The 27,166-nt window shown below is 42.3% G+C and overlaps 1 protein-coding gene across 3 annotated transcripts in view; it reads right to left on the bottom strand.

The window, feature by feature from the left end:
* The window catches only part of LOC126175239 (uncharacterized), a 292,084-nt gene that overhangs the window by 243,485 nt on the left and 21,433 nt on the right, over positions 1–27,166 (bottom strand). For all 3 annotated transcript variants that reach the window (XM_049921875.1, XM_049921877.1, XM_049921878.1), the window contains exon 2: positions 2,014–2,095. The gene's annotated coding sequence lies outside the window, so the exon portion shown is untranslated. The remainder of the gene's footprint in view (positions 1–2,013; positions 2,096–27,166) is intronic.

The raw sequence follows: 27,166 nt of genomic DNA, 5'->3' as shown, positions 1-27,166 counted from the left end.
CTATCCACAAGTTCATCAAGGCACTGTTGGTCCAGATTGTCCCACTCCTCAACACCGATTCGGCGTAGATCCCTCAGAGTGCTCGCTGGGTCACTTCGTCCACAAATAGCCCTTTTTAAATCTATCACAGGCATGTTCGATAGGGTTCATGTCTGGAGAACATACTGGCCACTCTAGTCGAGCGATGTCCTCATCCTGAATGAATTCATTCACAAGATGTGCACGATGGGGGCGCGAATTGTAGTCCATGAAGACGAATGCCTCTTGAATACGCTGCCGATATGGTTGCACTATCGATCGGGGGTGGCATTCACGTGTTGTACATCCGTTACGGCGCCTTCCATAACCACCAGCGGGGTATGTCGGCCCCACATAATGCCACTCTAAAACATCAGGGAGCCTCCACCTTGCTGCACCCGTTGGACAGTGTGTCTAAGGCGTTCAGCCTGACCAGGTTGCCTCCAAACACGTCACCAACGATTGTCTGGTTGAAGGCACAAGCGACACTCATCGGAGAAGAGAAGGTGATGTCACTCGTGAGCGGTCCATTCGGCATGTTGTTGGGCCCATCTACACCGCGCTGCGTGGTGTCGTGGTTGCAAAGATGGAGCTTGCCATGGACGTCGGGAGTGAAGTTGCGCATCATGCAGCTTGTTGCTCACCGTTTGAGTCGTAACGCGACGTCTTGTGGCTGCACGAAAAGCATTATCCAACATAGTGAACATAGTGGCGTTGCTGTCAGGGTTCCTTCGAGCCATAATCCGTAGGTAGCGGTCAGCCACTGTAGTAGTAGCCCTTGGGCGGCAGGAGCGAGGCATATCATCGACAGTTCGTCTCACCTATGGTGAGCCATTGCTATCATATGCCATGGCTCGTAAGCTGTGACTTAACTATGTTCCTGCAGATGATGGTAATCCTATCAAAATTAGTTGTTGACTTAAACAGTCATATACTTGTAAGGAATAGAGGACCTTGTACAAAAATAAAGCGCCATAATGGTGTCTATTATATGTACAAACAAAACGGAATGATGGATGACAATGAAACAAGCAAATAATCCTAATAATCATATGGTTTCCCCAAGACAACGTATTCCGGCTGCGTACAACTCCTTACAGCAGAGTCTCCAAGAATCGAAAGCAAATGTATGCACTACAAGACAAACACATTACAGCAGGTGCTCCACATGGCCACCGTTCATGTGACGGCAGATTTTAGCATGTCTATTCACCGATGTCTGTGCCCGTTAAAAACTCCCAGGCATTTTTCAAATTTGTTGACAACCACGCACAACGCGTTCTCGGAGACTGTCACCCATATCAACAGCGATGGTATACACCACAGGTTTTAAGTACACACGAAAGGAAAACAAAGGGATCAAGTCGAGGGACCTGGGTCCTATGACATTGTTGAGGCATGGCCGAGACACTTATTGTTGAAACGCTGTTTAGTAGCACTTAGGAATGATGATTAAAGCAAACAACAGCAATTTACCACTTGCAGTGATTCTAAATAAACGTAGCCCTATATACTAACAGTGTTGTAACATTGGTGGGACAGCACTTGTTCAACATACGTCGTGAGACTAGATGTACGTCCCGTCGACAACGAGGTCATTAGAGGCAGAAGGCGTATCAGGGCATGTTTCCCGACCTATGTTTATCAAGATTATTTATTTGTTTCGTTGTCCTTTGCTTGCCGCTTTCGTTTGTGTCTATGATAGTCAAACAGTATGATAGTCAAACGGCCTGCATTTGTCGTGCCAGGTATCTTACGTTACAACGCAGATTCCAAGTCGGGTTTAGTTACGTGACTACACTGGTATGTGTAGGAAGTGGTAACCGGGGGCCAAGTAGGCTTACGTAGACACACGTGAAGTTGATTCTATTTTCGTTTCAGGCGGTCTCTCCTGAGTAAACGTCGTCTCGAAATAACGCAGTAACGTAGGTTCGTCATTGCCTCAAAGGAGGGCAGATGTTTATTGCTGAAAGCGGTGCGCGTAGGTGTGCTTACCTTGCGGTTGCCCGCTAGGGGATGTCCGAGGCCCCGAGGGAAGTAGACGCTACCTCCCGGGCCACGGCGCCATCTTGGGGGCCTGTAACACAAACAAAACAAGTCATCACTGCAAATCTGGCTGTGGGGTGAGATTCAGTTTCCTTGTATAACAACTTCAGTATCAGAATTTGGCCCCTTAGTACGCGATAAAATTCTGCTGGAAAAAAAAGGTCAAAACTCATGTCACTCTAGAACACTGAGGAGACGGCAGCACATGTCAGAAGTGTTTATAGCTTCGTGTAGAATCTGCATCTCGCGGCACTGGCGCTGAAGAACAGTTTACCTTCCATTTATTGGCGTCGCATTGTATGATGCGAAATCGCGACATTCGGCATTGAGGGGGTAAAGGAAATGATACAAAGTTGTCTTTGAGAGATGAAGAGTATGATTGCAAGTATAAAATGTCACGGCGTGACATCGAGACGCTTTTATTTTGCCTCAACTTCTCTGCCAGTTCTGATGCGGACCGCCACGATTATCTTCCTATTTAAATAGTCAGAAATGGAATTTAAACAAGTACGAAAATTATGAAACACGGAAATGGAACGTTCTGCGGAAGTCAAGTTGATAGCAGGACGTGTAATCTGCACATGCTGCACATGCCCAATGCTGCAATTTAAACCTGTGTACAAGAACGAATCGGTAATATTATTCCCATTTAAACGACCAATAATGGAATTTTAACGTATGACGAACATTTGATACACAAAAACAATACACTGAGCAGTTGTAAGGGTAAGGGCAAAATGCACAGTGTACACGTATACAACACGTTAAAAACTAATTTCTCCACGCCAACCAACGTAAAAGATGGTGGTAACTTTCTGTCACGTCTTAAATGTAAAACAAGGCAAGTGGTTTGTAATGTTATACAGTTGCTTAATTCAAAATAATTTCACTGACAGTTTCGTCAATGCCGGCAGCAAGACGTAGTGCGATATCTGGTTTCACAAACAACATACTTACGATGAGCTATTTTTGTAGATTAGTTCCTGGTGCCTCCGTATTCAGAAGGACTTACGCAAAGAGAAGGTTCAAAAATTTACGGAACGCAGGAAAAAAATTCTCATTGTGAAATAAAATTTCCCTTGTAAAACAGTTTGAAAGCTTTGTGGTAAGATGAAGTTGTTTGAAATTGGTATGTTCTTCACTTTGTACTGTTTTATTATCGTCGTTCCTTAATCATAAAAACCAACTTGTGAAAACTAGAATCAGATAAACGAAAATAATGTTTGACATTACTTGGATACAAGTTTATTTGACTTAATTTTAGCAGAAATGTGTAAAGAAGCTAGAAGTACATAATTGTCAGTTTTACACTACACTTAATTTTTGGATTTTCTTCCACTGATGACCTGTAGAAACATAATGAATGTTTTATTACAATATGATACCACTTGTCATTTCCTAAAGTCCTACCTACAATGTCACACATCTCTAGAAATATTTTAATCACTTTTTCTGGAAGCCATTTTTTATTTCTCTTACGGAGATTTTCTCGCTTCAGTCTTCTTTCAGTCGGATTTTTCTCAGCCTCAGATTTAGTTGGATTATTTAAATAATGTGGTAGAATGGGGAAAATTCTTAGACTCACTCGTAATGTTGGTCGAGGTCGTGGGTACCTATGTTGATTTCCTTGCAAATCTTTAAAAGTATCAATTGTTATTATGTCCTCTTCCTCAAAATGCTTCGCATAGACCACGGATCGCTCGGAATTGCTATGGGTATCCGTTGAGAACCATATTACCGTCGTGTAGCGCTTATCGCCACTGTAACTACAACTGCTTGCGCATTCTGGGACAGTATTTGTCTGGCATCTGCATAATATTATTTTATTAATAAGTAGCTGTACCAGGCTGTGCTTTGCTGCGGCTCAGTCTGCTTAAATGAGAAAGAAAGAAACGAGAAAGCACACGATTGTGATATGTATGAGAACTGGATATGTTCGTCCTAATTTCTGTCTCTCCCCTGTCTCTGTCTATCTCCCCCACACCTTCTCCCCCCCCCCCCCTCTCTCTCCATCTCTCAGACCGTCACCTCCTGCTTCCTTCCTCTGTCCATCTTCTCCTCCCTCCCTCTTTCTACATCTTCTCCTGCCGTCCTCTCTCTGTTAATCTCTTCCTTCCCGTTTTCTAAGTCATTTCCTCCCATCTCACTCTCTAGCTTCTCTTCCCCCTCTTTCTGACTTTGAGCGTTGTTTATTGTCATTGTAACTTCCGATTCTGTGGTAGTATTCTAATCATAAACCAATAACCCATAAATACAAATTTCCTGTTTTTGCTAACAATGTTTCACTATTGTATATTTTATATGTATTAAAATGTATGTAGTTTGTATGTGTCTAAAACTTTATTACAGTAACGTGTAAAAACTTGAAGTAAATCAGAAACGTACGTCCAGAGATTTTTGGTAACCATGTACATATATATTTCATATATACCAGATGGTGTTCTAGTAGGTATATAAAAAAAAATTGAGTATTCGAATGCAGCGTTGTGTCAAATTTTCAAAGCAATTCATGAAGAACTTTCGGAGATTTGAGATTTTGAAGAAACGGACATCTATATTAATTTGTAAGTACATAGAAAGTGCTCATAATCGGAACTCACCGAAAGCTTTTGACTGATTGCTTTGAAATTTTGATACAATGTTGCACTGCAAATAGCTCATGTTTTAATTAACCTATTTTCTAAATATATGTAGTACACAAATATATATTAATTTAATAATAGGGAAACGTTGTTACAAAAAGTGTAAAAATTGCATATGCATGTATTACACATCTTATATTAAAGAATTAGGTACCTAAAACCACGTCTGTATTAGAATTCAAAATGTCAGAATTTCAAGGCAATCGGTCAAGATCTTTCGGAGTTACATGATTCTGAACAAAGTAACATTTACATTTTTTTATATACATTACACGCATTTAGCTCCGCATTATTGGTCTCTAGCTCAGGGGCTCAGTTCACAAGTGAGTAGAAAGGGAGAGAGGGAGAGCGGAAACAACCTCGTTAAAAAATCAGGCCCAGGTGGCAGGGTGAGAGCGAAGACCATAACGGTGATGAAGACAGAGACAATGGCTCTCGGTGCGGCGTAACTATCAGAAGAGTCACCTCATTTAACAAAATCTACTTTGCATCTGACTTGGAACAAGTGGCCGTGTGGTCAGTGTCTGTTCGCCAGTGGTGCGGCGATAACTTAAAATTCTGGAACTATCACCTACTTATTATCTACTGCGTATGCTTTTACGATGTCAACCCTACAATTGCATGTACAACAGGTGAGCGTAACAGTAGACACAAAACGACCTCAGGACGTAAAAAATTCTCCACCATCAGTGACGCAACTGGTATATCAGAATCTAGGGAGATTAGGCTGACGTGAGACATATATTCCAAATCACAGGAAATCAGTCCTCTAGCCAATTCAACCCAAAATCAAAAGTTTCTTTGTCTCAATTAACATAAACTCACTCCTAAAGCCAGAAAAGTGCTATAAACTAGGAGAAACGCTTTTTTTTGTTAAAAAAAAATAAACTTCAGCCATCATGAAACAAAATTGGCAGATAAGAATACACTGAATTTTGGAAATTACATTTTGTTGAAAAGTAAGGTAAACAAAAGAATCTTTAAAAATACAGCCACTCTGAGGGTTGTATTCGCAATCTCACAAGACATGGTTAGTTACCTAATTGAAATAGTCTTTGAAATCAAATACAAATTGTTTGAATTACGCAAATACAATATAACAGTAATTAAAGCAAACAAGTTGATCAGTCACGAAAATAGAACCAACCCAGAAAAATTAAGTGAGACTAGGAGGTGTTAGAAAACACAATCTCTTTAATTTGACATCATTCGATAGGAATGAGTCGTGAGAGCCTGCAACGGTAAAAACAATTGGTTTGTTTGTAAAATAAACTTTTCTGCTATCGATCACAATTTTATTTCATTTATAATTTTCATGACGCATTTTGGAAAATGATTTCTATATTCAAGTGCATTTTTTGTGTACATGGCCATTTATTCGTGATGTTTTCAAAGTGTGAGGTGTGCGTTGTTCTGTTGAACTGTAATTTGTAAAACGGTGCCCAATTTTTTTGAGTATTAATTGATATTTACAAAGAGTTAATGACAAATTTGAAAATGATTAACTACTTGTGGTGCATATATTTACACATATTAAATATCACACACAATTTGCTGTGCACATCACACGATGAAAGTAGCAGACACAAAAACGGAACAGTTAAAAAGATATTTTTAACTATTGTTAGCAGAGGTAACGCGATAGATAGACTCTCTAGCATGATCAACTATTCTCTCATACAGAGGATACTTATCTTAATGATGTGGGTTATTTGGTTTAATATATTTACGAAGGGACTCGTTTCTATGCATCACTGTTTCCACTGATTCATTTTCCTCCTTTCATTTAAAATTTTGTCTTCTTTCTTGTGTGATGTGAATGTATCAACAGTTCTTCCATCAAATCCATTTTGTAACCTTCATTTAACAGAGGGAGTATTTTGACAGTTTACTCTATAGCGTTCTGTAATGTATATGTATGTGGGTGGCTATTGTTGTTGTTGTTGTTGTGGTCTTCAGTCCTGAGACTGGTTTGATGCAGCTCTCCATGCTACTCTATCCTGTGCAAGCTTCTTCATCTCCCAGTACCTACTGCAACCTACATACTTCTGAATCTGCTTGGTGTATTCATCTCTTGGCCTCCCTCTACGATTTTTACCCTCCACGCTGCCCTCCAGTACTGAATTGGTGATCCCTTGATGTCTCAGTACATGTCCTACCAACGGATCCCTTCTTCTAGTAAAGTTGTGCCACAAACTCCTCCCCAATCCTATTCAACACCTCCTCATTAGTTATGTGCTCTACCCATCTAATCTTCAGCATTCTTCTGTAGCACCACATTTCGAAAGCTTCTATTCTCTTCTTGTCTAAACTATTTATCGTCCATGTTTCACTTCCATACATGGCTACACTCCATACAAATACTTTCAGAAACGACTTCCTAACACTTAAATCAATACTCGATGTTAACAAATTTCTCTTCTTCAGAAACGCTTTCCTTGCCATTGCCAGTCTACATTTTATATCCTCTGTACTTCGACCATCATCAGTTATTTTGCTCCCCAAATAGCAAAACTCCTTTTCTACTTTAAGTGTCTCAATTCCTAATCTAATACCCTCAACATCACCCAACTTAATTCGACTACATTCCATTATCCTTGTTTTGCTTTTGTTGATGTTCATCTTATATCCTCCCTTCAAGACACCATCCATTCCGTTCAACTGCTCTTCCAAGTCCTTTGCTGTCTATGACAGAATTACAATGTCATCGGCGAACCTCAACGTTTTTATTTCTTCTCCATGGATTTTAATACCTCCACCAAATTCTTGTTTTGTTTCCTTCACTGCTTGCTCAATATAAAGATTGAATAACATCGGGGATAGGCTACAACCCTGTCTCACTCCCTTCCCAACCACTGCTTCCCTTTCATGTTCCTCGACACTTATAACTGCCATCTGGTTTCTGTAAAAATTGTAAATAGCCTTTCGCTCCCTGTATTTTACCCCTGCCACCTTCAGAATTTGAAAGAGAGTATTCCAGTCAACATTGTCAAAAGCTTTCTCTAAGTCTACAAATGCTAGAAATGTAGGTTTGCCTTTCCTTAATCTAGCTTCTAAGATAAGCCGTAGGGTCAGTATTGCCTCACGTGTTCCAACATTTCTATTGTTGCTAGTGTTTATTAATCAAACTAATAAAAAATATAGTAGATAAAGAAAAATTCCTAGAAACGACAAAATAGTATCACATTCACATAAACGAGGGTATATACGCTTCCTAACCATCGATCACTGTACTATGCCAAGGCAGTTATTTACACATACGTAAGTTATTTCTTCTTACACAGACACTGGAAAACACTGTCCATAACCCTATCGCAGATGAAACCGACCTCGCCTTTTTTGGTGCAGCCCCAAAGGCTGCAAATAACCCATCACTTTGGGTGCTGTTTCATTTCTGGCGTGAAATGGTGGACCGACGTCTCCCACATCTCAACCACAGTAGTAAATCGCCTCACAGAATCATTTGGATTCCTTTCATAACCATCCAGAAACGGCTCGGAAACGGTTTTCGAATAGACTGTGAACCTCATTCAACAAATGCGGTATGCATCTTACATAAATCTTTCTCGTAGTTTATTAATAAGCGCTTGGTGTGACTTAAATTACCGATTGCGTTATACCATATTCTACACATTCTCGATGTTCACACTCTGGTTGTTTTACTTCTAAGACGTACTTCGTGATGACCTTCAAGAGAAGCTCCATCGAGTTTGAATTAAAAAAAATGGCTATGAGCACTATGGGACTTATCTGCTGAGATCATCAGTCCCCTACAACTTAGAACTACTTAAACCTAACAAACCTAAGGACATCAAACACACCCATGCCCGAGGTAGGATTCGAACCTGCGAAAGTAGCGGTCGCGCGGTTCCAGGCTGTAGCGCCTAGAACCGCTCGGCCACCCCGGCCGGCAGTTTGAATTCAGTTGCCCATTTTGTGACTGTTGAAAATGACTCAAAAGCTCTAACAAATTTCTGGACGAATATCTACTTCCGGCTTACAATTCAAATTTTATAACGATACAGTATCGCTGTTTATATATTAGGACGAATCATACGCGGCACGACTATATATATAAAATACCCTGACGAATCTTTACTGCCTCGTAAACAGACACTTAACATTTGTAGATTCTCAGAGCGTCTACACCGTAGGAAAAAAGAAATTCATTGATATGAACGCCCTCTCGATACCAAGTCGAGAAATGTTTTCTTTCCTTTCGTGAAACACGGGAAGGCAGCAGTACTTTAGAAACACTAACATTTGAACAAAAAACTAATTCACAAAAGAACGTAAAACATATAGCAATGTAGAATGTTTCAATGGGTACGCCTACACTGCTAAGCCAAAGCATTATGGCCATTGTCCACTGCGTCGCTGGATTCCGCCTGGTGGCGTTGCGGTCATGTGACGTGGTAACCAACATATATAAGCGGAGCAGACCCTGATGGGGGATCGCCCTGCAGGATATGGGACGCAAATGGGAAAATCCATTCAGATAAACGACTTGGACAAACGACTTATTAGTGTTACGCTGAGCCTGTGAACGAGTACTTCGAAAACGGCGAAGTTGGTCGAATGTTCACGTGATATTGTGAGAATGTACAGGATGTGGTAGAAGAACGTGAAACTACCACTGGGCGCGAAATGGTTGGATGTCCACGATCTATACAGAACGTATGGTTCAGAGCTTTGTCTGTCCTGTAAAGTAGGATACATGGTGATCTGCTGAAAGAGCACAATGCTGGTGCACACCGTTCATTGTTGGACATGGAGCTCCGCAGCAGACCACCCCTACGTGTTCACAATTTGACCCAACGACATCTTAAATTACGATTACAGTGGCCACAGGAACATCGGGATTCGACCGTAGATCAGTGTAAACGTGTCGGAGATTCGGCTGAATCACATTTTTGCTACACTGGGTCGATGGCTGTCTTCACAGACGCCTTCATCGAGGTGAACGGCGGCTAGAAATGTGCAGCGTGCAACGAACGCAGGCTGGCGGGAGCAGGATTGTGCTATGAGACATTCTCCTGTACTTACATGCGATCTGTGTTAGTAATCGAAGACATGTTGACAGCTGCGAACCACCTGTATCCCTTCATCGTAAATGTCTTCCCCGACGGCGATGTCATCTTTATACAGTATAATTGTCCGTATTTCGGAGCCAGAACCGTACTACATTGGTCTGAGGGGCATTATAGTGAACTCATGCTGAAGTCTCGGCGACCACATTTATCTGATGTAAATCCTATGGAACCCATCTGGGTCGTTATCATCGGACACGCCAATGAGTGGCTCGTTATGTACGCGAATTACATGACCTGTGCGTAGACGTATAATGCCACATACTTCACAAAGTTCCCAAAAAACTGTAGGATCTCCGATATACAGAATGAGTGATGTATTTCGTTCCAAAGATGGAGACAGAAGCTATTAAGGAAGTAGTCCCAATGTTTTGGCTCATCATTGTATGGTGTCGTGAGATTCAGTAATATGACACACTGCATGTGGAGCAAAACTAGTAACGGATATTTTGCAGAGCTGTGGTTTTACAGGCTAATCTAAAACCAGTTTCGCATGTTACGATACATTGTGAGTGGGAAGACTACATAAACGTGCAGATATAGTGTGTTAAACAGAGTTACGAGACAACGAAACGTGGAGAGGATTCCAAAAGTATGTTCACATTTACAAATTTCACAACATTTACAACAAGTTTAATTATTCAATGCATTGCATCATAATTCGATGCAGAATCACTCCTTTATTACATTACTCGACATATTTGAATTTGAAAGTGTGTAGAGATTCTAATATTTTGTTGACTTCTTGAAGTTAAGAAGTTACATCGTCACCGTGAGGTCACTGGAGGTGCAATGTGTCCGCAAGTCTTCGGCTAACAAAGGGTATGGTAATTACAAGGTGAAACATCAGTATTGTACGTACGAATCTTCCGTATTATATGAAGAACCAAAGAAAGGAGACAGAGTATTATTTGCACTTTCTCTGCGATGTGTGAAAGCAGCAGAGTTACATCAGCGATCTATTGCCTCGCGTTTACTAACTCTTCTGCAAGTTGAAAACCATACTTGGAGACGTAAATTCACATAGCAAAAACAGCTGCTAACAGAGATTCTTGGATTGCTACGAGGGAGTGTTGAGCAGCAGTGCCTCCTAAATTTTTGTGCGAAAATCTTTTCAAAGTCTACACCTTTATTCTTCAAGTAAATATGTTTGCAGCCATCTTTCGTTAGAAGACACCGAATTGCGAATTGTGGCTTGTAACATGGCGGCGTGTAATGTAACTATGTTGGTACGTGGGAAGCAGAGTGGTGTAATCGAGTTTCGAATTCGAAGAGTTCTTTCACACATAGAGCACCCTCTCCTTCAGCATGACAATGCCAGGCCTCACAAGAGCGCTGTGACATCTGCAACAATCCGATGATTTGGGATGACTGTAATCGATCATCCTTCCATACAGTCCCTACTTGGCCCCATCTGACTTTCATCTGTTTCCAAAACTTAAAGAATACGTTCAAGAAATTTTCTTCGATAGTGCTGAAGCGGTACAAGCAGAGTTGACCGAGGTTGTTGCTCCGTCAACGAAATCAAACATTCTGCGGTGACATTACCAACCAGCTGGTCTCTCTTTGGGAGAAATGTGTTCGCCGCCAGCATGACTATGTTAAGAAATTACGAAGAATAAGGAAGTAGAATGTTAATAACGTTTGTTTTAATTAAAAGCTTTATGAGTTTTCACATTAAAAATTCGGAGACATTACATTTGAACACGCCGTCGGACGTAAGTGGAGAGCATAACACAGATGAAAAATTACTGACACGTAGAGCAAAAAAAAAAAAAAATGTAAGTGGTCGCTTATCATAGATACACTTACCATACGCTAAATACGGGGCATCGGTATCAACTTCGTTTTTTTTTTCACATTGAACTATAGCAATATCTGTTGCTAATATTGTAGATATCAGTGGGACAAATTCAGCCGAGTTTCACTCTCCGAAATCAGGTACTTACTTTGATAGATAGTGTAATACTAAAAATTTGACATTTATGTATTTTTATCATCAAACCGATAGCTGCCTTTACTGAAGTTCGTGTTTTCATGCGAAACTGCAGCATCCAACTGATGGGGCGCTCCAGCTTGACGTGGCTGAGAAATTTCAAATTCGTAATAACTGAGAGAAATTTAGTTTAAAACTGAAAATAAGCGCACTTGGTTCGACTAAAATACCGGTGGGAAAGTAAAAGGTGTGACATCTGTAGATCGTTCACCAGCTAACTACGGCCATATTTCTGCTCTTTTTCTTCTCAGACCCTCTAATGAAAGGTAAAAGACAAAAAGTGAACGTATTTGTGAAATAGGAAAATGGGGTGTGAATATAGGTAGACATCAACTTTGCATGATAAAAATTAACATGAGTTTAATTTCGTGACACTTGCTTAGAGCGTCAAGTAACGGCAGTAGCAGCAGCAACGAAAAGGAAATGTCAAATGAATTTGATCATAAATACTTCCATACAAAATAACTGATGTCATAAAATGTACACTTTCTTCCACAATTCAGATAGGCAGTTATTGGTACCAGGACTGAGTATTCTGAACAGAATGCTTAGATATCGTTACACATGCTGCAACAACGCAACGCCGCGATTCTTTTCAATCTCATGGGTCTGCAGAACTTGCGCATGGACTTCAACTGTTTGCTTACTCGAGGGAAAATTACGTTTAGTGCCGCCAAGTCAGTTGAACATCAAGCCCTAGCCACTGAGCAAGAAAGAGCTTTGTGAACGCTTTCCTCGCCAAATGCCAAGCACCCATGATGATGATAGCACTTGCATTAGCTGTACGTAGGCAATGGAAAAAATATTTTCTCTGGGAGAACCAGTCAGAAGTACTTTGGTAAGTAATCGTACATTTCTCTAACGTATGCAAATTTCTTCATTGAAGTAAGGACGAGTAACTCTCTCCTCCCCAACAGGCCATGAAGGCCCAACGGTACCGACCTGCCGCCGTGTCATCCTCAACCATAGGCGTCACTGGATGCGGATACGGTGGGCCATGTGGTCAGCACACCTCTCTCCCGGCAGCATGTCAGTTTATGAGCCCGGACCCGCTATCCCTCAATCAAGTAGCTACTCAGTTTGCCTCACGAGGGCTGAATGCATCCCCTTGCCAACAAAGCTCGGCAGACCGGATGGTCACCCATCCAAGTACTAGCCCAGCCCGACAGCGCTTATCTTCGGTGATCTGCCGCGAACTGGTGTTACCACTGCGGCAAGGTCGTTGGCCTAATGACAGGTAAAGTTGCTCTTAATAATCCTGAAATTATTAAGACTCGACTGCCTCTTGTGTCTAACTTGCCTCAGTCAATGCAGTATCTCTGCTATCCACTAATACACATTTTTTACATTTACCTTTCCATTGTATTTATTGGTTTCTTTATCGGTAAAGAGAATATTTTGGAGAAAGAGCCCATTATCCCGATATCGCATGAGAATCGAATGATAGAATTCCATGAGTATTTCGCAAAAATCTTTGTTAATCGGCTGGTAAAGTTATACACGATCCGGGTGGAAGCTGTTTGTGTGCAAAATGCGAATTACGCTGGACTGACATATTCTATAGTGACACGCAGTTTTTGTATAGGCAACATGTGGATTATCAGTAGCAGCTTCCGAAAAACTATTCACGCATCTCGTTGTAAGCTTAACCTCTAACCTCTACAGTGCATTCCAACGTCGTTTAAATATCATTTTTTTTGCCGATCCCTTCAGTTTTTTTTGTCTGACATCTTCAATCAGGCTAGTTTTAAGCCTACAACTCAACTTTTCTGTTCACATGCCTTTTACATTGCCCGTAAAGAAATTGAATATGTATTTAGCTTAGTTTGTGAAAGTCATTTTTTCAAGGTAAGTAGCTCACGATACATCGGAATTAAATCGACGGAATAGAAAGCTACTTTTCCCCCGTGGTCTTTTTATCGTAGTCGCGATGGTGCTACGCTGTTTGCTCCCTATCAGATGTGGCGCAATTCGTTAGTTAGGCATGACCTCCCTAACTTCCCCGAAAGTCAGCGATGGATTTGATGTTCAAAATGCCTGATTCGTAAGTTCTAAATGCTGTAATATTTATACACCTACTTATCGTGTTTCATAGAATCAATTGCTATTGAATTTACGTCTTGGATGTTTACTACAGGTGACCGGAGTGGCCGAGCGGTTCTAGGCGTTACAGTCTGGAACCGCGCGACCGCTACGGTCGCAGGTTCGAATTCTGCCTCGGACATGGATGTGTGTGATGTCCTTAGGTTAGGTTGGTTTAAGTAGTTCTAAGTTCTAGGGGACTGATGACCTCAGAAGTTAAGTCCCATAGTGCTCAGAGCCATTTTGTTTGTTATAGTAGTAGAAGAAATGAACATATTTCCAGACAGAAAAACCGAGTTGATACTGATGCCTTTGTGATTAATATAGCCATCACAAGAGACTACAAATTGTTTAGTGAGGAATTGCTTGCATTTCATCTGGGTGGAAAGAGAGTTAAGATACCTTCAACGGTTCCAGAAATAAGTGAACACTTTTCTGAATCGCCCTGTAATAAGAAACAGTGCAACATATACGATTCATAAATTGCCCCAATAAAATGTAAATGTTATGTGACTAAGGCCTCGCATCGGATAGACCGTTCGCCGGGTGCAAGTCTTTCGATTTGACACCACTTAGGCGACTTGCGCGTCGATGGGGATGAAATGATGATGATTGGGACAACACAACACCCAGTCCCTAAGCGGATAAAATCTCCGACCCAGTCGGGAATCGAACCAGGGCCCTTAGGATTGCCATTCTGTTGCACTGACCACTCTTTTTTTTATCGTTCTGATTGGTCTTTGAGGACGTCACTTGACGTCCGTCCCAGTTCGTTGTTGATCCTTTCACTCAGTTTTTGTATTACAGAGGCCAACCATCTCTCTGACCGAACACGCTGAGCTACTGTGCCGGCATCACTCAGCTACCGGAGATGGACAATTGCCGCAGTAACTTTGTCAAGAAGTGTTTCTTGAATCTGCTGTTCAGCCAAACTACTCTGCAGTGTTTCGTGCAATGACAGCATGCAGATGGCGCTGTTGATGGTGGTCCGTTATGTGATCTACCCATCTAATCTTCAGCATTCTTCTGTAGCACCACATTTCGAAAACTTCTATTCTCTTCTTGTCCAAACTATTTATCGTCCATGTTTCACTTCCATACATGGCTACACTCCATACAAATTCTTTCAGAAACGACTTCCTAACACTTAAATCAATACTCGATGTTAACAAATTTCTCTTCTTCAAAAACGCTTTCCTTGCCATTGCCACTACATTTTATATCCTCTGTACTTCGACCATCATCAGTTATTTTGCTCCCCAAATAGCAAAACTCCTTTACTACTTTAAGTGTCTCATTTCCTAATCTAATTCCCTCAGCATCAGCCGACTTAATTCGACTACATTCCATTATCCTCGTTTTGCATTTTGTTGATGTTCATCTTATATCAAGCTTTCAAGACACTGTCCATTCCGTTCAACTGCTCTTCCAAGTCCTTTGCTGTCTCTGACAGAATTACAATGTCATCGGCGAACCTCAACGTTTTTATTTCTTCTCCATGGACTTTAATACCTACTCCGAATTTTTTTTTGAGTATTATGAAAGAAAAATATAGGGTCTAGTATGTAGAGGCATTATGTGTGATTATACGTGACATAAAGTAGAAAAAAGAATGAGAAAATTATTTTTTTCTTAAATATAAAAGAAAGATGTTTCATGACCTAATTATAAGCCATCGAAAGAATTCCAACTACATACGTATCACAACGATATAGAAAACGGTAAAAAACAGAAACATTTAAATGATATTCCACTTGCACTTGCATTTGTTGTTCGTCATCGGATTTATCCATGTAAATTCTGGAATGGAAAACTTTACCGTTCCCTAGAAGTGAATTATTGCTTTCTTGCAATGTCTGTGGACGTCAAAAACACTGACTCACGTAGTTCTTAAAAACCTGCGTAACAGTCTCGTGAAGTTTAATTTGAGTGCGTGCGGTGTCTAGTGAAGGTGTTGAAACTTCTATTTATCTTCTTCAAACCATAGCCTCACGGATCTGTGTGTATTGGCCCAGTGCCGCGGTTAAGCATCGTATGGTTGTCAGGGATCAACATCTGTGCCAAAGTCTGCACCTGTTCTTCTGTTCAGCCACTTGTAATAATCCATTATATGTCGCTGACAGCAGGAATAGCATAACAGCAATGCTTAACGCTGGCGTAAGTCATCACATATCTACTGTAAGGTGATGAATGTGAATTCAGGAAGTGGAAGGTTCCAAATTCTTGACCTAAATAAACCTGAAGACTTTTAAAGTAATATTCATCATATATCATTTTTCATAGTTACTAACAACTATATTGGGAACACATTTTGCAGACAGCATAGGTACATACCACTAAATTTACCTAAAAAATAATATCATTGTGCGACACATACGTCGGGAGCCATGACGTGATAAGCATTGCGATGCGTGGAAAACTTGCCTTTCTTAAAACATTGCTGTTTTCTACGACATGGGAGTTCAATTTTTCAAAGAATCGGCGAGGAGTTGCCACCTGTACTTAATTCACACGCAGCCTCCAGCAAGCTGCTGAGGGGTAAGGGGGTAAGGAAGAAGACTCGCTCTCTCTCGGTATACAAGATGAATCATCGATCGGCTAGCGCGTTTAATAACACCCTTACTTATAGACACGTGCATGAGAGATGCTGCAAAAACTCGTACAAGGAAACGGTGGGGAAGGATATTGACGGTGCACCTGTCAAAGGATATACCCAAGTTTTTATCTTTAGGAAAACCACAGAAGACCTGAATCTGGATGACAAGACACCTGTTACTGGACACTAATATGTCCACAGTCAGCTCTACTGAGGACGCTTTGTGGAGTTATGGCAGCCCATTGTTTCTCAAGAGCCGAAACGAGAGAAGGCACTGATGTTGGACATAGAGGTCTGAACATTTCCTTTCTTTACACTTGCTGTAGGTTATGGGGCCAGAAAGGGCGGGGTCGGATCTGGAGGTATAGCCATGGTGTTCTCTGCACTGCTGGGACTGACTCTGAGAACGAAGGAAAAGTAAAGCGTATTGCAAATACAGAGAAAGAATATTTCCTTTTTTTTTCAAACCTGAAGAGCTACATAAGTTGACGTTGAAAAGCAAAGAATAAGAAATAATCAATGAAAGTCTCCCAATTTGGGGGATGGGGGTAGGGGTGGGGAGAGGTGAAAAGGCTGCGGCTCTAAGCGATTCCTGCTGCATAGTGCATCAAACGCTGGACCTATCATGTATATTTTCATTGAAAGATGTATCACTTCCCCAGAGCGTGATTCTCCTTGGGCGGAGTTAGTTCGTGGACGGCCGTCATCTCCTACCAGAGAGATCCCAGCTCCACGGAGGGTAGCGGAAAGCATTGCTTAATTAATATGAAGAGAACTGCTAATACTTTTGGCAGCGAATAATTTTGTTACGCCTTTCTTGCAAGTAATTCCAGAAGTCCGAAACGTCTTTGGTAGTATTCCGAAACAGGTTTTCTTACAAGGTTAGTGGGTATGATTTAACTCGTGACTGTGGCCAGGCCAGTTCATTTCAGGAATGTATATGTGTAGACTGAAGCGGCGAACGAAAATTTGTACCAAGGGCAGGATTCGAACCTGGCTCTCCTGCTCACTAGCTAACCACTAAGTTACTGTGGCACAGTGGCTTTGCATTAATGCGTCGACTACCCTAGCTCAATGCAAATTCCCATTCATGCTGTACCCGCCTGCTATTCCCCCTAAACTCAAGCATATGTTGGAATAGCAGCACAGCACATACTCCTGAAACCCAGGAGTATCAAACAGTTTCATCTGATTAAAGCACCAGCCAGGGTGGCGTAGTGTTTAGCACATTTGTCCGTCGAGCAGGACACCGTCTTTCGAATCACAGCCTTGGTGCAGCTTTTCACTTCAGTCTGTATATTTAGGCTGAAAAACCACAAACTGCATGGACAGATTCCTGACTGTAAATGGAGGGAAAAAGGTCTTATGAACATGTATCCGGAAATGCGTCGTTGCTTACATATCGCTGGAGAATGAAAGTTCCTCTCACAAAGTGCCGTGCGTTCCTTGTGCGTTGCAGCTGTGTGATTGATACAACGTTCTGTAAGCAAAAGAACGGTCTGGCATTCGTATCGGCAACAAGCCCAAAGGCCGGCCGGTGTGGCCGTGCGGTTCTAGGCGCTTCAGTCTGGAACCGCGTGACCGCTACGGTCGCAGGTTCGAATCCTACCTCGGGCATGGACGTGTGTGATGTCCTTAGGTTAGTTAGGTTTAAGTAGTTCTAAGTTCTAGGGGACTGATGACCTAAGATGTTAAGTCCCATAGTGCTCAGAGCCATTTGAACCATTTTGAACAAGCCCAAATGGTGGTTGTGTACGGCCAAGCACATGAAAACGGTAGAGAGGCAGCACAGCTATAGCAAAACAAGTACCCTCACACACACCAACCGCATGACAAAACATTTCAAGCCCATTTGGGAGACTATGGGATCATGTGTCCTTTCAGACAGACGAACGTCGGGGGAGGCGGCGGACTGTACGTGCATCAGATTTGGAGGATCGAGTGCTACAGAATACTGAGACAAGTCCCAGGAAAGTGGCCCGCCAACATGATGTAAGCCAGAATGAGATTATGTGTTTCCTGCACGACAATCACTACTATCTCTGTTACCTGCAAAGTGTGTAAGGGTTATCAGCGGTGAATTTCCCTCTATGGGAAGGGTTTTGTCGAAGCTTTTTGCACCAGACCATCACAATTATGGGATTTATGTCATTCGTCTCTTTACCGACAAAGCAACCTTTACTAGAACTGGAATCATCAGTTTGCATAATTGTCATCTGTGGGAATGGCTGAGGCGTCTAATCAGCATCAGTTCAGCATCAATGTGTGGGCAGTGATTCTTGGCGACCACATACTTGGACAGTTATTCTTCCACAGTGCTTCGACGGAGGAACGAACCTGGACTTCATGAGAAATACTCTGCCTGGGACTCTTGAGAATGTGCCTTTGGCACTACGACAGGTTATGTGATTTCTGCATGACGGAGCGCCGCATTACTCCCGCATCACAGTTCGCCGACACTTCAACAACATCATCCCCGGATGTTGGATAGGAGGCGGGGGCCCTGTAGCATGGCCTGCTGGGTCACCGCACTTATACCCGCTGGATTTTTACCTCTGGAGATATCTGAAAACTGTTGTGTATGCTGAACCAGTTCCTGATGTGCAGATCCTTCAACAGGGTGTTCACGACGCCTGTGACGCTATTCAGAGAGAGGCTGAAACGTGCGAAAGAGTATGGCATTCCACGATGCGACATGTGAACGCCTCGGTTGCATCCTATGGAGACCACTTTGAACATCTGTTTTGAGGTGGATTTGATGCAACTTTCTACTGTGTTGTCGTTGCACGCACACCGTCCATTTCCGGGCACATGTTCATAGGACATTTTTTTTCTTCATTTCCAGACAAGAATCCATCCCTGCAGTTTGCCGATTTTATTAATGTTGACCCTGTATCCAAGGCCTATTCGGAAAGTGAGATCCAATTGATTGCGAAATGGATAGCACCGTGAAAATCAAATATGTTTTATTTGCCACAATTGGCTACAACCTCCAAATACTTCTCTACGTAGTCGCCTCTCCAACAGAGACATTTATCGTAGCGTTGTACCAACTTTCCAATATCCTCTTCTTAGAAACTAGCCACTTGTGCTTTCCGCCACTTTTTAGGCTAGTCTGCAGTTCGTTGTCTGTGCCGAAATGTCTTCATAGCCAGCGATTCATTTAAGGCGGGATGAACAGGGAGTCAAGTTCGGGCTTTATGGTGGGTGTTCAAACACTTTCCGTCGAAGATGCTGTGGGGCGTTCTCATTGCCTGCCCCTGCAGTGTGTGGCCGCGAATTTTCATGAAGAAGGAAATGCATGACAGATACGTTACGTGGTGTTGCATTAAATCGGGCGAAACCTTTCAGTGGGGATCCATACTGGGAGAGAGACGCTATTGTTCTAAGCATCTTCATGTGCTCGCTTTGTGCTCAGAACTGAAGCGATCGCGGGCATACTCCAGACACTGCCCTACACATCTATGCACAACTTCATCAGATTTTAACTGTCGTTTCCATTTCACAACCTATCGGATCTTACTTTCTGAAGAGCTCTCGCCCATCATAGATGTTTGAAACTTCAAAAGGTCTGATTTGATCATTTCAAGAATATTGACTCACGCTTGCCTCACTAACCTTTTTGTTATATTACCTAAGGTTCCAAAGTTATAGCTAGGAATCTGACAGTGACTCCGTATAGTTCCTCTGTGTAGTTCCTTGCTGAGCCTGTTACACTTTCTCACAGAGTTTCACTGCCACGATGTCGCATAATCTCTCCGTTATTTCCCATTAATTTATTTAACCTTCGCTTGTTTCTCTGACATTTCGTTTTTACATAACAATGTAGCCTGTGATTTGTTACCGATATTTTCGATCTACACGCGAATGTTACGGAAATGCTGCGTGAACTCAAGTGGGAATCCCTGGGGGCGGGCGACTTTCTTCTCGTGAAACACTTTTGAGACAATTTAGAGAACCGTCTCGTGAGGATGACTACAGAACGATTCTACTGCTGCCAACGTACATTTCGCGTAAGGACGGGGAAGACAAAATGAAAGAAACTGTCTTTTACGAAGTCGTATCGACACTCTTTTTCCCTCGCTCCATTTGCGAGTGGAACCAAAAAGAAGCGGTACAATGTTCCGTCCAACATGCACCATATATCGTCTTGTGGAGCTATACGGGGTGTTCCACCTAAGAGACGTCAGACGCATTTTCTCTCACTTGCAATTTATCTTTTGTAATGTGTAGCTGGAATCAGCTCAAACAAATACTGCTCATCAAATCTTATATGCGACTCCTATTGTGTACAGATAGCATCTGTTTGTTTTCTGCTACAAACAAAATGATTTTTAAAGCGTAATTTTACGTGCCCATTCGATAGAGCGATCTCTTGCGATATTTGCTTTATCGATATTTATTAGCAGGGAAATTAGAACACGGACGATAACCAGAACTCCATCAGCACCTCCCTCGATCGCGCAGAGTGGTACCGCTGTGCAACGGACCTACTCGGTCGCTACTGGAGTGCTGAATATTCTTCTTGTTTTACTGCCCTTGTTAATGTACATTGATAAAATTAACATCACACAATTTGAGACAGCTCTACCGAATAGACATCTAAAATTCAACTTCAAAAATAATTTGGTTTTTAACGGGAAATAAGCCGATGCTTCCCCCCCCCTCCCTCCCACGACTTAAATCTCATGGAGCACCTGTGGGATGCGTTGGGGTGACGTACTGCAGCACGACGTTTATGTGCACCAACGATTACCCACCGGCCACCAGTTGTCGATCGCTCTGGTGTTTTTATCTGTCGACTCACCATTTTTCTGTGTCTATTTTCCGTTTACTTCCGCATGCATTTTGGAATAATCTGTCTTGTGTCAACGACAGACCTACGGTGATAACTCTGCCTCTCTCGTGCTTTCCAAACCAAATACAAGCTCTCACCGAAGAAATGGAACAGTGGTCTGACCGCGGCATAGCTCTTGTTTCCACGATGAGTTGCTCACTTTACAGCGGAGTGTGCGCTGCTTTGAAACTTTCTGAGAGATTGAAACTTTGTACCATGAAAAGTCCTTCTGGCATCAAAATGCAAGTGGAGGTGTGGAAGAAAAGGGTGAGGAATTTCCTCTCTGTAAGGCAAGTGGAAGTCTATTTCCGTAACGAAAAGGATCAGCAAATGTGCCTGCCAGAATTATTATGATGTTATTTCATTTGTGGAAGTACTGCAGATGAATCTACGCTGTCTTTTGAGAGAGAGACGTGTTAGTGGCTCGCGTTTCACATCCAATGCTCCTTTTAGATGTTCCCGACTGTATCAGTCTTAGACCTCTAATATCTGAATGAAAGTAATCAAGATCTCTAGAACACAGCGAACTGCCATTTTCCGTGGGGATGAAATACTCATACGATTACTCTCAACCTCAATGCTTACTAATTTTTGTCCTATGGGAGATTTTTAGGAGACTGAAGCTTGACTTTTTATTAGGTTACTGGTGACTGTCCAGACGCCTGCATAGCTTCTTCGTAATGGAAACACGCAATGACACTTGTGTTCCATAGACCCTCTCAACCACATCAGAAGGATGAGTTCATGGGAAATTTTGGTTTGTGACTAAAGAAAATATATAAAACTGACCACACTCACCAGAAATATCACTCGTCGAACGCGAATGACTCTCAGGTTACAACAATCTAGCTAGGGGAAGAACTGGCCATAGAAAACACGACAGTTTAGGAACTTTACAGAGCACACAAGAGATAACGATTTTAGTTAGACTGGCAAATAAAGTAATAGCAGTCATTTTTGCAAACTAATGGATCGATCTCGTTCAGACCTACTAAGATTATCTACTACCCTCAGGTCCGCCTATCATTTGCGTCTACAATTACATAGAATAATTCGTCTTCATATTTGAAGTAACTAATATTCCTTAGTGCCGTTACCATTAAATCATATTGTGGCAGAAAATTTCATCGTCCGAATTTTCTCTGACAGAGGAGGGAAAACGAAGTACTTAAACACCAGATTTCGTACCAAAACCTTAGACTAGATGCAAAACCTCTTGTTACTGTGTCTTGAAGAAAGGATATGTGACGCGTTTAGGGACGATTCGTTCTTCGCATAGTGAAATTAAGCCTGATGTTATTCGAGAGGAGAAAACTGTGTCCCAATTACGGGATTCGCCCTCTACTGTCATGTGACTTTCGTAATCCATAACAACACAAACAATGCAGTACGGTGTGCAAGTATCCACCGCAATCCTTTTTTGTATTCCACCAAAAAAAATGGTAAATATTTATTAAGTTGCAATTAATTTTCACAATTTGTCATCATCTGGCAGATCTGGACATACAGTAAAACACACTCTTCTGAAGAAAAATATCTGTGTAATACTATAATCGTATTAAATCATTAACAAGATGTTTTAGCCGCCACTGTGTCCATATGCCACTGATATACGAAGTACAAACAAAGAGAAGTCAAGATTGTGGTATGAATGATGGTATTAATGCTTCAGTTGCTATGCATCGGTTTCCCCCACTTGAGTAAAATGCACAGAACATACATATATTAAAGTGAAACTGTAGTAAAAGACGTTCTTTGGGATGCTGCTGAGAGCTCGTGGTTTCATGGTAGCGTTCTCGCTTCCTAAGCATGGGGTCCCGGGTTTGATTCCCTGCCGGGTCAGGGATTATCACCTGCCTCGAGATGACTGGGTATTTGCGTTGTTCTCTCCATTTCATCGTCGTTCGTGAAACTATCGAGATTGGGCTGAGAAAAGGTAGCGAATTTGTACAGGCGCTGATAACGCGCAGTTGAGCGCCTTGCAATCAAATCATCATCACCTTCGTATTATTTTCCACAGTCTGTCGTTATGTGGTAGCTTTGTATTGATAACAGCAAGTCTCGTCATCTATGATGATTATTTTCCAGAAAAGCGTTATCTGGGTTTATAATTTCAATCACGTCGCTGCAGGCGTCCATTCATCGTCGTTCTCGTTCAGGAGTAAAGGTATGCGAGAGAAACTTAGCACACGATTTTTTCTTCAAAACATTCTGGACAGATTGGTGAACGCTTGATTTACATTCTGCCCTGTTGCGGTTTGTGACACACCAACGCTGACACACTGTGGCCACTCACAGCTGACTGATCTAAAGCATATTTGTTGTTTACAGCTGTTAGTACAAGTTGCCGCGGTAGTGACTATGTTGATGTCGCTTATATGCAAGGGAAATAAAGGTCACAGGACATATGATGTACATTTCACAGACTGCTCTGAGATAAGTGAAGAACTTACCTAAGTAATTCGGTATCTCCACGAACAAGCGTAAAGTGGGCCACAATGCTGGGTTATAAACTAATATCTAAAAACATTCGTGGTTTATGCGAATAAAGCAGCGCCAATGAATTTCGAGAACTTTTTGGCTTACTATGTACAGTATGACAACCATCTGTTATATCGCAATTTTCGGAAAAAAAGTTGTTAGTGGAATTAATTGAACAGTTTGATATAAAAACAGATTGTGACAATATATCTTAGCGCTCTCAAATTACTGTACATGTGCACAAACAAAAGCCGGGGAAAATGACAGTGTGCTCGTAAGCGGGTGCCGCCGTTGTAAACAAGAGAAAATCCCCCATTTAACACCTGTGAAGTTTCGGCTTACGTTCATTTTTTAATTGTACTTTAATCAGGGATTTGGTTTCGAGCTCGCACGATCGATTAACAGGATTCTAGCGGTAATTGGATACAGAACTGCTGGCTTTGTAAAATTGAGTCAGTGATTGTCTGTAACATAAATTACATCTTGCATGTCCCTGTGTGACTGTAATACTTTTTAATTCGCGATCGTATTTAATGAAAAACCCTGTGAGACTCACTAAAGGAAAAAGGAAGAGCACTTTTTCTACTATGGTAGACTTCTTTTTTTTTCACCGAAACTAGTGGAAAACGATCTTTATTTCGATTCATATTTCCAGCCTTTGTGTTATAGAGGACGAGTGTGATTACTTTAGTGCGGAACAAAACACTAAGCTGGAAAGCAAGGTGAACTCGCCGCAGCATGATAGCACATATCGCACGTTAGCACTTAATTCATTCCTTGTTACTTAAGCTTTCACATTCGGATTCCGCTGTACATTATGACCTGTAGTTTGGAAATACATACACTGATGAGATATATCATAACCACGTGCTTAATTTGTGTTGGTCCATCTTTGAAATCCACTACAGCAGAGATTCTGCGTGGCATGCATTCGAAAAGTCCTTTGTAGTTTTCCGGAGGTATGCGACACAAGATGCCGACGCACAGGTCACACAATTCTCACAATTACGAGCCGGTGGTCTGTGGACGCGGAGGTGGCGCCCATTGGCGTGCTGGATGTCTTTCAACGTATTCAGCTCAGGCGAAATAGCCAAGACATTAACGTGAGTTGATGATCATGTTCCTCAAACAAATGTAACACTTTGTTGGCCTTGTGACACAGACGGTTGTCATGTTGGAATATGCCATCGCCGTCTGGTGAAACAGTGTAGGTGATTCGTATTAATATTCATGTAGTTTAGAGCTGTCACGGTGCGTTCGGTTGCTACTACAGGTCGCATGAGAGCCACCCGTAACACGATACTGTCGCCACCGGGGTATGTCCGTGGTGCAGTGTTTGTACTGAGTATACGTTCGCCCGGATGACTGAATATACGGACACGATCATCAGCCTGGTGTAACAAGAAATGTGATTCATCTGACCAGGCGGCACTTTTGCACTGAACCAAGGTACAGTCTCGATGATGAGATGCCCACTGCAATCGTAACTGACGCTGCAACCGTAACTGAAGCTCTCCTAGGGTCAACAAGGGAGGAACATAGGAGTCATGTACCACAAAGCCCCTTTTTAACAACGTCCGCTGAACGGTGAACACACAGGGAACGCGAAACACATATGCTTGCACCAGCATTGTACTCTGTCGTCGGATCTACCCCAGATGGCTGACTGTCCTGGCTTACAGAGTGGTCAAACCTCCATCTCCAGGTTTTTATGGCGAGACGTGGGCGTCCAACACGTTGACTCCTAATCGACGTTTCACCGTCCTTCAGCCACTTTCTGTAAACTTGAAGAAATTAGATAGCAGCTGATTTATGTAGACTTCTTCTCGTTAGGAGTGGACCCTTCACATCACTAACTGCCGTCAGATGTGTGAATTTTCCACGTCCACAAAGAGGAAGTGTATGGAAACCAGTTGGCTGTAGTGGTCTACAATAGCTTATCTGCTTGAATAAGGGCCTGGCGGTAGTGCCATACAGGCACTGAAACGGCTAGCAGAAATTAAGGTTGTTATTATCTATTTTCTTCAAGTCCCATTCCATTTAAACAGAACAGAATTAAAGAAACTTTTGTGGATGCTTACGACAGCAGCACTGGAACAGCCTACCACCTTTGCTCTTTCCGCTTTACTGGTTCCCACGTGCTGGGGCATAATGATATAATCTTTGTCAAAGTCGCTTATGCCAGTAGAATTTTCCATTTGCGACCCTCTCCATTTGTCTCTGCTCCGTTATATACACTATGTGATCAAAGGTATCCGGACACCCCCAAACTATATGTTTCTCGTATTAGGTGCATTGTGCTGCCACCTACTGCCAGGTACTGCATATCAGCGACCTCAGTAGTCATTAGACATCGTGAGAGAGCAGAATGGAGGGCTTCGCGGAACTGAAGGACTTCGAAAGTGGTCAGGTGATCGAGTGTCACTCGTGTCATACGTCTGTACGCGATATTTCCACACTCCTAAACATCCCTAGGTACACTGTTTCCTATGTGACAGTGAAGTGGAAACTTGAAGGCACACGTACAGCCAAAAGCGTACAGACCGACCTCGTCAATAGACTGACAGAGACCGTCGACAGTCGAAGAGGTTCATAATGAGTAATAGGCAGACATCTATCCAGACCATCACACATGAATTGCCGGCCGTTGTGGCCGAGCGGTTCTAGGCACTTCAGTCCGGAACCACGCGGCTGCTACGGTCGCAGGTTCGAATCCTGCCTTGGGCATGGATGTGTGTGATGTCCTTAGGTTAGTTAGGTTTAAGTAGTTCTGAGTTTAGGGGAGTGATGACCTCAGATGTTAAGTCCCATAGTGCTTGGAGCCATTTGAACCATTTTTGAACACAGGAATTCCAAACTGCATCAGGATCCACTGCAAGTACTATGACAGTTAAGCGGGAGGTGAGAAAACTTGGATTTCATGGCCGAGCGGCTGCTCATAAGCCACATATCACGCCTGTAAATACAAAACGACGCTTCGTTTGATGTAAGGAGCGTAAACATTAGACGATTGAATAGTGGAGAAACGTTGTGTGGAGTGACGAATCACGGTACACAATGTGGCGATGCGATGGCAGGGTGTGGGTATGGCGAATGCCCAGTGAACGTCATCTGCCAGCGTGTGTAGTGCCAACAGTAAAATTCGGAAGCGGTGGTGTTATGGTGAGGTCGTGTTTTTCATGGACGGGGCTTGCACCCCTTGTTGTTTTGCGTGGCACTGTAAATACAAAACGACGCTTCGCTTGATGTAAGGAGCGTAAACATTAGACGATTGAATAGTGGAGAAACGTTGTGTGGAGTGACGAATCACGGTACACAATGTGGCGATGCGATGGCAGGGTGTGGGTATGGCGAATGCCCAGTGAACGTCATCTGCCA

This window comes from Schistocerca cancellata, chromosome 3 (genome assembly GCF_023864275.1).
Source record: "Schistocerca cancellata isolate TAMUIC-IGC-003103 chromosome 3, iqSchCanc2.1, whole genome shotgun sequence".
In the NCBI taxonomy this organism is placed as follows: Eukaryota; Metazoa; Arthropoda; class Insecta; order Orthoptera; family Acrididae; genus Schistocerca; species Schistocerca cancellata.
This window is presented reverse-complemented; position numbering and strand designations above follow the sequence as displayed.